The following is a 12,182-nucleotide window of genomic DNA, read 5'->3' as shown; positions in this document are numbered from 1 at the left end:
TGTCCTGGCCAATATTTATCCCTCAACCAACTTCACAGATTATTTGATCATTAGCATATTGCTAGGAGGTCTTCTGATGCAGTAAGTGGTGTCCTGCTCTGAGTCAGAAGCTCCGGGTTCAAGCCCCACTGCAGGACTTGATGGCCAAAGAAGGTGTGTTCATAACACAGCTAAACAGGTTGCACATCAATGTGTAAATTCTTCCAACATACACCAATGGCAGGTGGTAAGAGAGGGAGGGATTCCTTGTCAGCCATGGGATGCAAAGGAAATTAGGGTCTCCACCATCGCTATTCATAGCTCTAGATTACAACATGCATGTAAAAGTGCATGTTGTCACAGCAACTCAGCCTCTTTGTGGGAGTGGGGCGGGTGAGGAGGTTTGTTGGTGGTGGTTGGCTCAGTTGGCTGGTGTGGATCAGATTGTTATCAACAGCATGGGGTTCGATCCCTGTTCCAGCTGGCGTGGATCCAGGACCTGCCTCCTTGCTCTTCTGCTGGTGGGTTGGACCTACTTCATGCAGAGAACTGAAGAAGAAGATCACATTATTGTTTGTGGGATTTGCTGTGCATGTATTGGCTGCCGTGTCACCTACATTAAAGAAGTGACTACATTTCAAAGTCCTTCATTGGCTGTAAAGCAATTTGAGACATCATGAAAAGCACTATATAAATACTAGTCCTTTTTTTCAAAGCATTCTGAATAAGTGCAGATATCAAAGCTGTTTCTTTAATTAATTGTATAAACTGAAATAAAACTATATTTTATCACTTCAAAATAAGTTTCTTGAAAGGACACGTGAAACTAAACTAAACGTGAGCTTGCCGGACACAAATTGGCTGCTGCACGTCATAGGATAAAATATTTAGCTCGGCGGGTGGGCGCACGCTCCACCCGACTGAGTATAAAATGACGCACGATGACATTCGGGCATGCGTCCCAATATCATCATGTACTCGCATGATATTTTGGTTGGTGGGCAAGTGCCAGAGTCAGCAGTGTGCTCAACAACAACTAAAAGGTCTGTTAAGGCCATCAACAAGTTAATTAAAAGAAATTTTTCGCTGCACGTCTAACTTTACAGTTGGCGGGCAGGCGCAAATGCCAAGCAGCCTTAACATTTTTTTGGAAACCTCATCCACTGGCGGGTTTCCAAAAGCAAATAAAAATCAAACAAAAACTTTCTTTTTTCATTAATGACGTGTCCCTGCTCACATGAGGGGACATGTTTCATAACATTTATGAAATCTTTAATTTTTTTTTGAAACCAGTTCATATCCCTGAGGCGCATGGCACGCTGGGCGGGCTATAATTGACCCGCCAGTGTGAAATTGCTTTCCGCGCCCAATCACGGGCGGCGGTCGGCTTCAATTTCAATTTCGCACCCAGCATTAGTATGATGTCCATTTCTCTGGCCCTCGGGGAGCTGAAGGATAGGGAGGCTTTCCACAGGAATGTAACGAGGCAGCATTTGAGTTTGAGTGGGAGCTGTACCATTGGACCAGTCTTCACTGAACTGTGCTGGGAGCAGTGTTCTAGCGAGTCGTGTAACTAGGGCAGTCAAGAGGCCATCATCCCAGGCTAACTAGGGAAGTTGAAGATAGTTTCAAAGTGAAAGAAACAGCATACAATTCCAGAAGATTAGGGGTAAGTCAGAAGATTGGTCAGAATATAAAAAACAGCAAAGTATGACTAAAAACGTGAGGGAGAAATTAGATAATGAGAAAAAAAACTAGCTAGAAATATAAAAACAGATAGTAAGAGTTTCTAAAAGGAAAAGAGTAACTAAAGCATTGGTACCCTAGAAATTCAGTCTGGAGAATTAGTCATGGAAAATAAGGTAATGCTAGATGAACTGAACAGATATTGTGTGCCTGGCTTCACCATTTAAACTAAATTGTGGGGGTGAGAGATCAAGTGAAGGAAGATGTGGAAAGAGAGCAAGGTAGCAATAAGAGCAATGACAATCAGTGAATGGCAGGAAGGGACAGAATGTACAAACTAAAAAGTGTGCCAGCAGATAAAGCTAGGGTTTGCAAAAATAGTGAAAAGACAGAACTAAAAGCTCTGTATCTGAATGTGCATAGCATTCATAACAAAACAGGTGAATTGTCAGTGGGTTCAATGGCAGGCAGGGGGGGTGGGGATATTTGGCAGAAGGCCCAAAAATCGTTTTCACGTAAATGACAGCTGTATCTTCCGATGCTGCTCGCCATGGCAGTTCACGATTCTCGCTAGGTGCCGATGTGAAACCAAATTGCCGAGGGAACGGATGGGGAGGTTGTGAAGGGCCATATTAGTTATCAGGTGAAGCTGTAGGAGTTATCGTGCTCCCCTGACATCCTCAGCAGGGGTAGAGGCAGCCTGCTGACTAGTTGGCCCTGTTGCCTTTGATGACTTTGGCAGCCATCCTTTGGAGAGTTGAGGCCTGGAGGTCCTCGACTTGCATTGGCTGGCCTTCTGTGGGCTGGCTGCTCCCTCTGTGGTGACAGAGGACGAGGTTGAAGGGGTCACAGGGAAAGGGGATTCAGAAGGTCCAGACAACCTCTGAGAGTCCTGATTGAATGTGCCAGGGGTGCCCAGCTGCTGATCCTCCTCCCTTAGGGTACCCGAAGGCCCCGACCTGACCCCTTGAAGGGAAGGGGAACCCGGAGAGAGGTCAAAGTGCCCCAACCTCTCTTGCTTGCCAACTGCAAAAGCTCCCCCATGCCTATCGCGGCGGAATGCAGGTCTGCCCATATCTCTGGCAGGATCTGCTGGATTAGGATCTCTATGGAGTCTGCTACCTTCCCCATGGGGGCCTCAATGCAGACACAGCTAAGAACCACTTTGTTAGAGAGCAGGCAAATGGACTCCTCCAACTCGTGTGCCACTCTGTTGAGGACCTCCAATTTCTCTGCCTGATGTTGCTCAGCGCTCTTACTGATTCTCCACCATTAGTTTGAAAGCCGATTCCGGAGGCTTGTCATCGGATTCAGACCTCGCAGGTGCCTCTTCACCAGCAGCCCTCTGAGTGCCGCTGAGCTTGGCTGACCTTTCCTGCTCCTGCTGCAGACATGTTTCATGCTGTGACTATCAGATCGTAAGACCTTCCTAATCTAGAACTAATACCCACCGAGGTGTGTGTCGCGGAGCTGGGAAGGATGCAGGTGTCTGCTGTGACGCCTCTACAAGTGCACATCTCTTTTTTTGTCCTCCATCTGGCTCCTTTCCAGGTTTGGGTGTCTTCTGAGGCCTGACAGGGGGTCCTCATCCTTGGGCATTGGCCTCTTCCCGGTGGCACCTGTAAGTGAGAGAGGAGAGAGCAAATGACAGCATGGGGCACTTTAGATGTTCACGTTTCTATACTATGGATGGATCCCTACTGGGTGGAGACCCAAGTCCAAGCTCCCCATCACATATCCTCAGTCCCTCTCCACGCCTGCCAGCTGAGCTGCCCTCTCTGCAAACTCTTCGAACTCCATAAGAGCCCTCCGATGTGAATGCCCCTGACAGGGGGGTCCTGTCTTCACCCGTTCTCGATGGTTGAGCCTCATCTTCTCCTGCATATAGACAGCAGAAAAGATGGGTTTGAGAGGTGTTGTATGTTGCATCCATTTGTACATTGCAATTTCACATTTATTTCTCATACTTCCACTCTACAGATAGTCCACTGTTGTGTGACATGGCACTACTAATGTGCAAGTTATCCCGAAAGGTTGTGGGTATGCTCCTTCCAGAGTGCTGAGCCCATCCACATGCAAGGATAAGGCTCAGAGAGGCATCTGACTTGCCGAGGTTGCTCGTGCTCTATGCGCCTAAGCCCATTCCCAACCCCATCCATACAGCATTGGTCCCTATATGTGGAAGGGTGAAGTGGGCACAGTGGTCACTCCACTGAAGGGTGGATGCACTGCAGTGGGGCTCTGAGGCACGACTATACTGTTGGCACTGAGGCTCATGTACCCTGACGTTCATTGGTCTCATTGTGGTTAGCGCAAGCAGCTGAAGCTTTCCTTACCTGGACGGAGCGAACGACATCGTTCATCCTTTTCCGGCATTGTATTGCTGACCTGCTGTGGACAGCCTGGGCACTTACAGCATAGGCCTCATGTGCCCATGCAGGGTTCATTCCTCTGCTCTATCACCTCCTCCCATCAGACGGATACAGTACATCCCTCCTGACCAGTACATGGTCCAGGGGGACATGCAGGGAGGTGTCACTGAACAAGGGCACTGGACTTCCACCTCCCTTTCCTGACATCTCCATAGTTTGTATTGACAGTGAGGATGTCCAGGGTCCTTTTAAATATGGTGCCCGGATATGACGGCAGGATGCGCAACATCTAGCTCACCCCACTGTGCTACATGTCAGAAAACCACTGACTCTATAATTAATGATGTTAGAGCCGCAAGATACCATAGGATTTCCTGTTGGCCTTCATTGCGGGAAACACTCCCCATCCCCACCCCTATCACGGGATTTAGCCCCGGATGGGAGAACTCTGCTCATGGTTGTAAGATGACAAAGGCTGGGACATGAATATTCAATGATACTTGATATTTTGCAAGGACAAGAAGCTAGGAAAAGGTGGTGGAATAACTTTGTTCATTGAGGTTGACATTAGTACGATAGAGAAAGATGCCCTTAGCTCTACAGTTGAAGATGGAGAATCAGTTTGGGTTCAGATAAGAAATCAAAATTAAGAAGTCACTTGTGGGAGTACTTTATGAGCCTCCTAACTGTAACTATACTGTAGGATGGGATATACAGGAAGAAATAATAGAATAATAGAAACATAGATTGGACAAATTAAATTGGCAAAGGTAGCCTGGAAGATGAGTTCATAGCATGTTTTCAGGACAGTTTCTTAGAGCAGCAAGTTTTAGAGCCAATCAGAGAGCAGACTATTCTAGATCTGGTGATGTGCAATAACACAGGATTAATTAATAACCTCATAGTGAAGGGGCCTCTAGGTAGCAGTGATAATAGCATGATTGAATTTCATATACAGTTTGAGGAAGAGTAGGTCTAAGACTAGTGTTTTGAACTTAAATAAGGGCAATTATGAGGGCATGAAGACAGAGTTGGCTAAAGTGAGCTGGAAAATTAGATTAAGGAATAGGTCAGTAGAGGTGCAGTGGCAGACATTTAAGGAGATAATACGTAACACTCAGCAAAGATACATTCCAGTGATGAAAAATAATCTAGGGGAAGGACACATCATCTGTATCTAACTAAGGAAAGTAAAGGTGGCATCAAATTGAAAGAAAAAGCGTGCAATTTCACAGGAATGTAAAGAGGCAGCACTGAGTTTGAATGGGTGCTGAGCTGTACCGTTGAGCTGGCCTTCACTGAACTGTGCTGGCAAGTCATAGAACTAGGCTGATAAAGAGGCCACCATCTGAGGCTTACTAAGGAAATTAAAGATAGTGTCAAATTGAAAGAAGAAGTGTACAGTTTCATGAAGATTAATATTAGGTCAGAAGATTGGACAGAACATCAAAAACAGCACAGAATGACTTAAAAAATGAGGGTGAAATTAGATAATGAGAGAAAGCTGGCTAGAAATATAAAAACAGATAGTAAGAGTTTCTACAGACATATTAAAAGGGAAAGAGTAACTAAACTGAGCATTAGTCCTCAAGAGAGTGAGTCTGGGGAATTAATAATGGAAAATAAGGAAATGGCGGGTGAATTGAACAGATATTTGTGCCTGTCTTCACTGTAGAAGACACAAGTAACATTCCAGAAATAATTATAAATCAAGAGGTGAAAGGGAGGGAGGAATTTAAAACAATTATAATCACCAAAGAAAGGGTATTGAGAAAATTATTGGAGCTAAAGGTTGACAAGTCCCCAGTTCATGATGAACTTCATCCTAGGGTCTTAAAAGAAGTGGCTGCTGAGATAGTAGATCCATGATTTTAATTTCCCAAAATTCTCTAGATTTTGGAAAGATCCCTTTCAGATTTGGAAACAAGGAATGTTTAATTCTATTCAAGAAAGGAGGGAGACAGACAGCAGGAAACTACAGGCCAGTTAGCCTAACATCTGTTATAGGGAAAATGCTGGAATCTACTATTAAGAGATTATAGCAGGACGCTTTGAAAACCTCAATGCAATCAGAAAGAGTCGACATGGTTTTGTGAAAAGGAAATTGTGCTTGACTAACTTATTAGGGTTCTTTGAGGAAGTAACAAGCAATATAGATAAAGGAGAACCTGTAGATGTGGTGTACTAGGATTTCCAGAAGGCATTTGACAAGGTGCCATATCAAAGGTTACTACACAAAATAAGAGCTCATGGTGTAGTGGGTAACATATTAGCATGGATGGAGGATTGATTAACTAACAGGAAACATAGAGTATGCATCAGTGGGTCATTTTTGGGTTGGCAAGATGTAACAAGTAGAGTGCCACAGAGGTCAGTGCTGTGACCTCAGCTACTTCCAATTTATATCAATGACTTGGATGAAAGGACTGAATGTATGGTTGCTAAATTTGCTGATGACACAGATATCGCCAGAATAACAAGTTGTGAAGAGGACATAAGTCTGCAAAGGGACATAGATAAGTTAAGCGAATGGGCAAAAGATTTGAAGATGGAGTATAATATGGGAAAATGTGAACTTTGCACTTTGGCAGGAAGAATAACAAAGCAGCATATTATTTACATGGAGAGAGATTGCAGAACTCTGTGCTTTTTTATTCATTTATGAGACATGGATGTTGCTGGCTAGGCCAGCATTTATTGCCCACCCATAATTGTCCTTGAGAAGGTGGTGGTGAGCTGCCTTCTTGAACCGCTGACGTGCCTGTGGTGCAGGCACACCCACCGTGCTGTTAGCGAGGATTTTGACCCAGCAATAGTGAAGGAACAGCGATATATTTCCAAGTCAGGATGGTGAGTGGCTTGGAGGGGAATTCCATGTAGTGATGTTCCCATCTATCTGCTGCCCTTGTCCTTCTAGATGGTAGCGGTTGTGGGTTAGGAAGGAGCCTTGGATCTGGTGTCCTGATACATGAATCCCAAAAGGTAGTATGCAGGTACAGAAAGTGGCAAATAGAATGTTGTCATTTATTGCCAGGGGAATGGAATGTCAAAGCAGGGGCATTGGTGAGACCAGGTCTGGAGTACTATGTACAGTTTAGGTCTCCTTATTTAAGAAAGCAAATGTTGCAATAGAAGCAGTTCAGAGAAGGCTCACTTGACTGATTCCAGGAATGAAAAGGTTATCTTATGAGGAATGGTCCATCTATTTTGAGAGGGCATCGACAATGAGCAGAAACATTGTTCCCATGAAAGGTCCCACATATTCATGTGTAACCACATCCATGGTCTTCCTGGCCACTCCCAAGGGCATAATGGAGCTGTCATTATTACAAATATTGGTTCTGTATTTCCAACCTTCAAAATAAACAATGAGTAAATATCTAAATTTGTTGCTTCAGGCTCTTCTACATTGTAGATCTCACTGGGTTTTTTCTTTTATTTAAAAGCCTGTTTGAATCTTTCCTTGCACTGTCTCATTATGTGTCCAATTCTGTGACAATAATAACATTCAATTTTTTTAAACTGCCAATCATTAAAAGATTGTCTGTTTCCATGTCTAATGAAATTATTCTTTGCTTTCGCTGCTAAGTTATTTTTTCTCATTTTCCAGCTAGCAGGGGCTATTTCCCGCTTCTCGGCAGAGCCTTGCAGCTTCGTGCCCTTTTTGGCTGGGGTTTCCTGCCCAATGTGGAGGACGGTGCTATTTTATGCCCTCTGTATGGCTTTTGAATCTCTTACTGCACTTTCCGTGGCTAGTGTTATCTCTAGCACCTTCTTAAAATCCAAATTTGCTTCGGACAATAATCTCTTCTGAATCATGTCCTCATTCACGCCGCACATTAAACAAATGCTACTGAGGGCTTTGGCCAGTAATGACCGTTCACAAGTTCCACCAACCCATCAAAACTTTTCAAATCTGGGGCACTGGGTGTCAAACTATGAATCAAACCATAGGCTTTATTTCCACATGTACTGAAGAGGATCGCCTGCCTCTTCTCTTCCCCCGTAGTCTCATTCGCTTGCAAAAAGAACATGAGGTTTTCAACAGAATGGGACCAATCGTCTGTGACTGGACGAAAGGATCAATTCTTCTAAATTGCAGCATTCTGAGAGGGAATTGCTTCTTCGATTCAAATGGAACTTCTACTTCCAATTGCTGGGTGAACTACAGTACCAATTTCTTTTCAACTTGGTTTCTTCTGTTTAATCTTGTTTTATCCTCGTTGCCAGTTTGTTCTATCCTGTGAATCCTTGTCGCCAGTTTGTTGTCAATTGTGGCTGAGTTGGTACTATAGATAGAGTTGCTCAGCAGACGCTTCTTAGGTGGAAACTTTACATTGATTTACAAAGACACTGAGCAGCAACTACATGTGTGCTTTCACTTCAAACCCTATCTCTACACTACTGACTATTAACTACAGAGGTAGCCCGTGCTATTAAAGATCATGTGATCTTTCTTAACAAACATTATTCTTAAAGACATATGACACATTGGACATAACCATAATTACCACAGAGAGACTGGAGCTAGGGGACACAGATTAAAAATAAAGGGTCTCCTATTTAAGATGGAGATGAGGAGAATTTTTTTCTCTCTGAGCTTGTGGAATTCTCTTCCTCAGAGAGCAGTGGAGGCAAGGTCATTGAATATTTTTAAGGCAGAGTTAGATAGACTTGTTATTGACAAAAAGTCAAAGGTATAGAGAATAGGCAGGAAAGTGGAGTTGAGGCCACAATCAGATCAGCAATTATCTTATCGAGGGGATGAAAGGCTTGCTCCTGCTCCTAATTTACATATTTGTATGTTGTTATGTCTTTCTACACTCACACTTGCTCAAAGAAGCAGAAATACAGAAATAGTTACTTGACTTTGTCAAAGCTGGAAGTCTGATCTTTGGTGATTGTAGGCACCAGGGAAGTAGATCCTGAATTCAATGCGGATTCTGTCAGTGCCCTGCTATAAGTCTAGCAGGCAACTGGAGGAGTCCCAAGGAAAACAATGTGAGCAGCTGTAAATGGTCTTTTTAATCCATTTCCCATATGATCCTGCTGGTCTCCCAGAGTTATGGCAGGAAACGGGAAACCCTTATGGATTTTTGGGACAGTGATCTGAGTTTTGCTGCCTTCTACAGTCTGACTTGCAGATGTCATCACCCAGGACAATGGATACCGGTGGAAGTTCGTACTGACATTGAACTTCTCTGAAATGTTCTCCTTTTAAACTGTTTCCAGTGATCAGGCAGTCTGCTGTGCACTGCTCCATTCATCAAGCCACTGATCCCTTGTTTGCCAGAAATAATGACTGTTACTTTTTTCAAAGAAAGTAGATTTCATCAGGAGAAGGCTTCTGCATCATTTAAAGATAGGAGTGTTCATGCAATCACCCCCTCCATTAGTCAGCTGATTGCCCATCACAATTCTCCATTGCATGTACTAAGACTACAGAGCTTTGCTTTGAGTCATTGATTGTGAGACCAATTAATTCTATCGACAGCCCTGCTGTTACTTTTCCTGGTAACCCTGTATGTTCACCAGGTTGGTGTGTCATCCTAAGATATGTGCAGTATTGTTGCTGGAACTTCCTTTCACATTACCCATTGAGCCAGGGTTGATGTTCTGGCATAGTGAAGATGAAGGAACAAGTTATGTGAAGCCATAAGATTACAGATTGTGGCAGTTTGCAACTATTAGATTGCCATTGATGGTCCACATTGGCCCATGGATTTCCAACGTAGAACAACATGATCTGCCATTAACATAGTGGTTGTGCCACACTGCAGAATGGAGATTGTCCTCATTGGAAAGATGAGACTTTGTCACTCCTATTCTTCAGATTAGTTCTTTCACCATCTGACAGAGGTCCCATCTGGCATTTTGCCCTTCAGGACTCAGTCATCTAGGTGGCACTACCAAGCCACTCCTGGTAATGGGCATTGAAGCCTTCCAACCAGAGTGCATTCAATGTCCTTTTTACCTTCAGTGTATCTTCCAAGTGGCGTTCAACATGAAGGAGTACTGACTCATCAATTAAGGTTGCATGATAGACAGTAATCAGCAGAGGACCCCTTAGCCTTGTTTGACTTAACATCATGAGGTTTCATGGGGGTTTGAATAAATATTGAGGATCCCTAGGAGCTCATCAAATTGACTAAATACTTCATTGGGTCTATCCAGCCAGTGGAACAGGAGAAAATAGGGATAGTGATCAAGGAGTCTCACCTTTTGTCTGAAGATATATGATTTTGTGAGATGACTAATTCAGACTGTTCCCACTTATGAAAACACTTAGCAACATTGCTACAACATCAGAGAAAGCAACAAGGCAGTTGCAGGTGCAGAAACATCTCGAGGATGGGATGATCAACTGCTTTGCAGGATAACACCTCAGATAATCAGGAGCTGGAATGGAGGAAAAAATGCATCTCAACAATCTCTCCCCCCACTGAGAGAGGTTACTACCACTATGCCAATTTGTACTTCGACCATGGCAACCCCAGTCAGGCTGGTAAATGGAGTGGACAAGAGAGATATCTGTTGATGAAAGAGTACTCCGTTTTGATGTCAGTGGGCTGGAGGGGAAGCAAATCCAACTTGAAGCGTGCCCTCATCTTCTGTCATTATCTCCCACAATTTCAGTTGTATTTTGGTGGAAGAACAGATGAGTGGGGAATTAATGGGCAATTAATTTTAGCGCCAGATCTATTGGAGGGCTGACAGAAAATTCAGGATTTCAGCTTTTAACTGTGCATGTGTGAAGCCAGAAATTGTCTAATTTACTCCATAACTACAGTGAGTGCTGTTAGCCTCTCTGCTATTTCTGTTGCAAAATCCAAGCCACTAAGAAAAATGGTAAAAGCCCAGAAGACATGAATAAAATAATTGATTTGTAGGGACTCGAGAAATCTCAGCTTCTTCTTGAGTCAACCTGAATTCTTTCCTTTCAAAACATTGCAGGCTGGGAGGCATAATTCAGCAATCTCTTGAACCTCATCAATGTCCTCCTCCAAGATTCCCATTTCTCAAGGGTTCAATCCAACATCCCAAATGAGGATAACTCATTTGTGGAGACAGGAGGCACACTGCAACATTAACTACTTTAAATTAAACATGAACTGGAAATGTAGAAATATTTTATTGATGCCAGAGAGGCGCCGGATCATTTATTCTATTGAAGTACTACAGGGCATTATGAATGTGGGATATTTTCCTGTGATTTCAAAATGCATTGATGAAGACAATATGAGGCAATGCTTTCAAATTACAGAGTATAGTTTCCTCCTGTTGCTATTGTCAAAGAAAAGGCACCATTGGGGTGGATTCATTTTATACTCATTAAAATATACAATAGGTCTCTTGTTCGGGACAATTATTTTGGATTTCATGGTGAGCAGATGAACACTTAGTAAGTTTGTGGACAATTTCCTCCTGCTGCACGCTTTCACTCACACCCGCACTCATCTCCAAACCATGGCAACCTGCTGAGGCCTGACTAACATTGACCTGACATGCACTTGCTATCCAAACTACATACTAACCCTTTCCCTTCTCCACTTTATCTCTCATCCAGAGAAGGCTTGGGCAAATAGAAAGGGGTAAAATACTTAGGAAGATACAGTGTTATCCACTCTTGCCATCACCAGCTCAGACATTGGCATCCTGTATGACCTAGTGATTTTGAGACAGTGAACACAAGTGCGCAAGAACAAGCGAAGGTGGCAAAGACTACAACTCAAAGGACCAGCTTTCCTTGTATTTCTGTTGACAGAGTGGAGTTTTGAACCTCAGGGAACTGGAGTTTTAAAAAACACCAGCAATTCGTGGATGTATAATATTAGTCATGTGCAAGCTGGTGTGGAAGAGTCCAGTTTATTCCTTTGTAGGTTTTAATGCCATCAAAATTCTACCATTCACCATGGAGATTGCGCTCAATTGCACAAGTGGTTCATCTATGGAATGATCTCCCTGTTGGGAGATAATGGAAACAGTTCATATTGATTTACCAAATACAAATTAGATAGATTTCCTCCAGAAAATAATTCCTATGATACATCAGATGAGTAATTTGAGATATGACATGTGGTGCGAGAACTTGCTTGGGAGGAAAAAATGTGATTTTGGCCTTATGGTTCCCAAACCTGTCCATCA

The sequence above is a fragment of the Carcharodon carcharias genome, chromosome 3, assembly GCF_017639515.1.
Source record: "Carcharodon carcharias isolate sCarCar2 chromosome 3, sCarCar2.pri, whole genome shotgun sequence".
NCBI classification, from domain to species: Eukaryota; Metazoa; Chordata; class Chondrichthyes; order Lamniformes; family Lamnidae; genus Carcharodon; species Carcharodon carcharias.
This window is presented reverse-complemented; position numbering follows the sequence as displayed.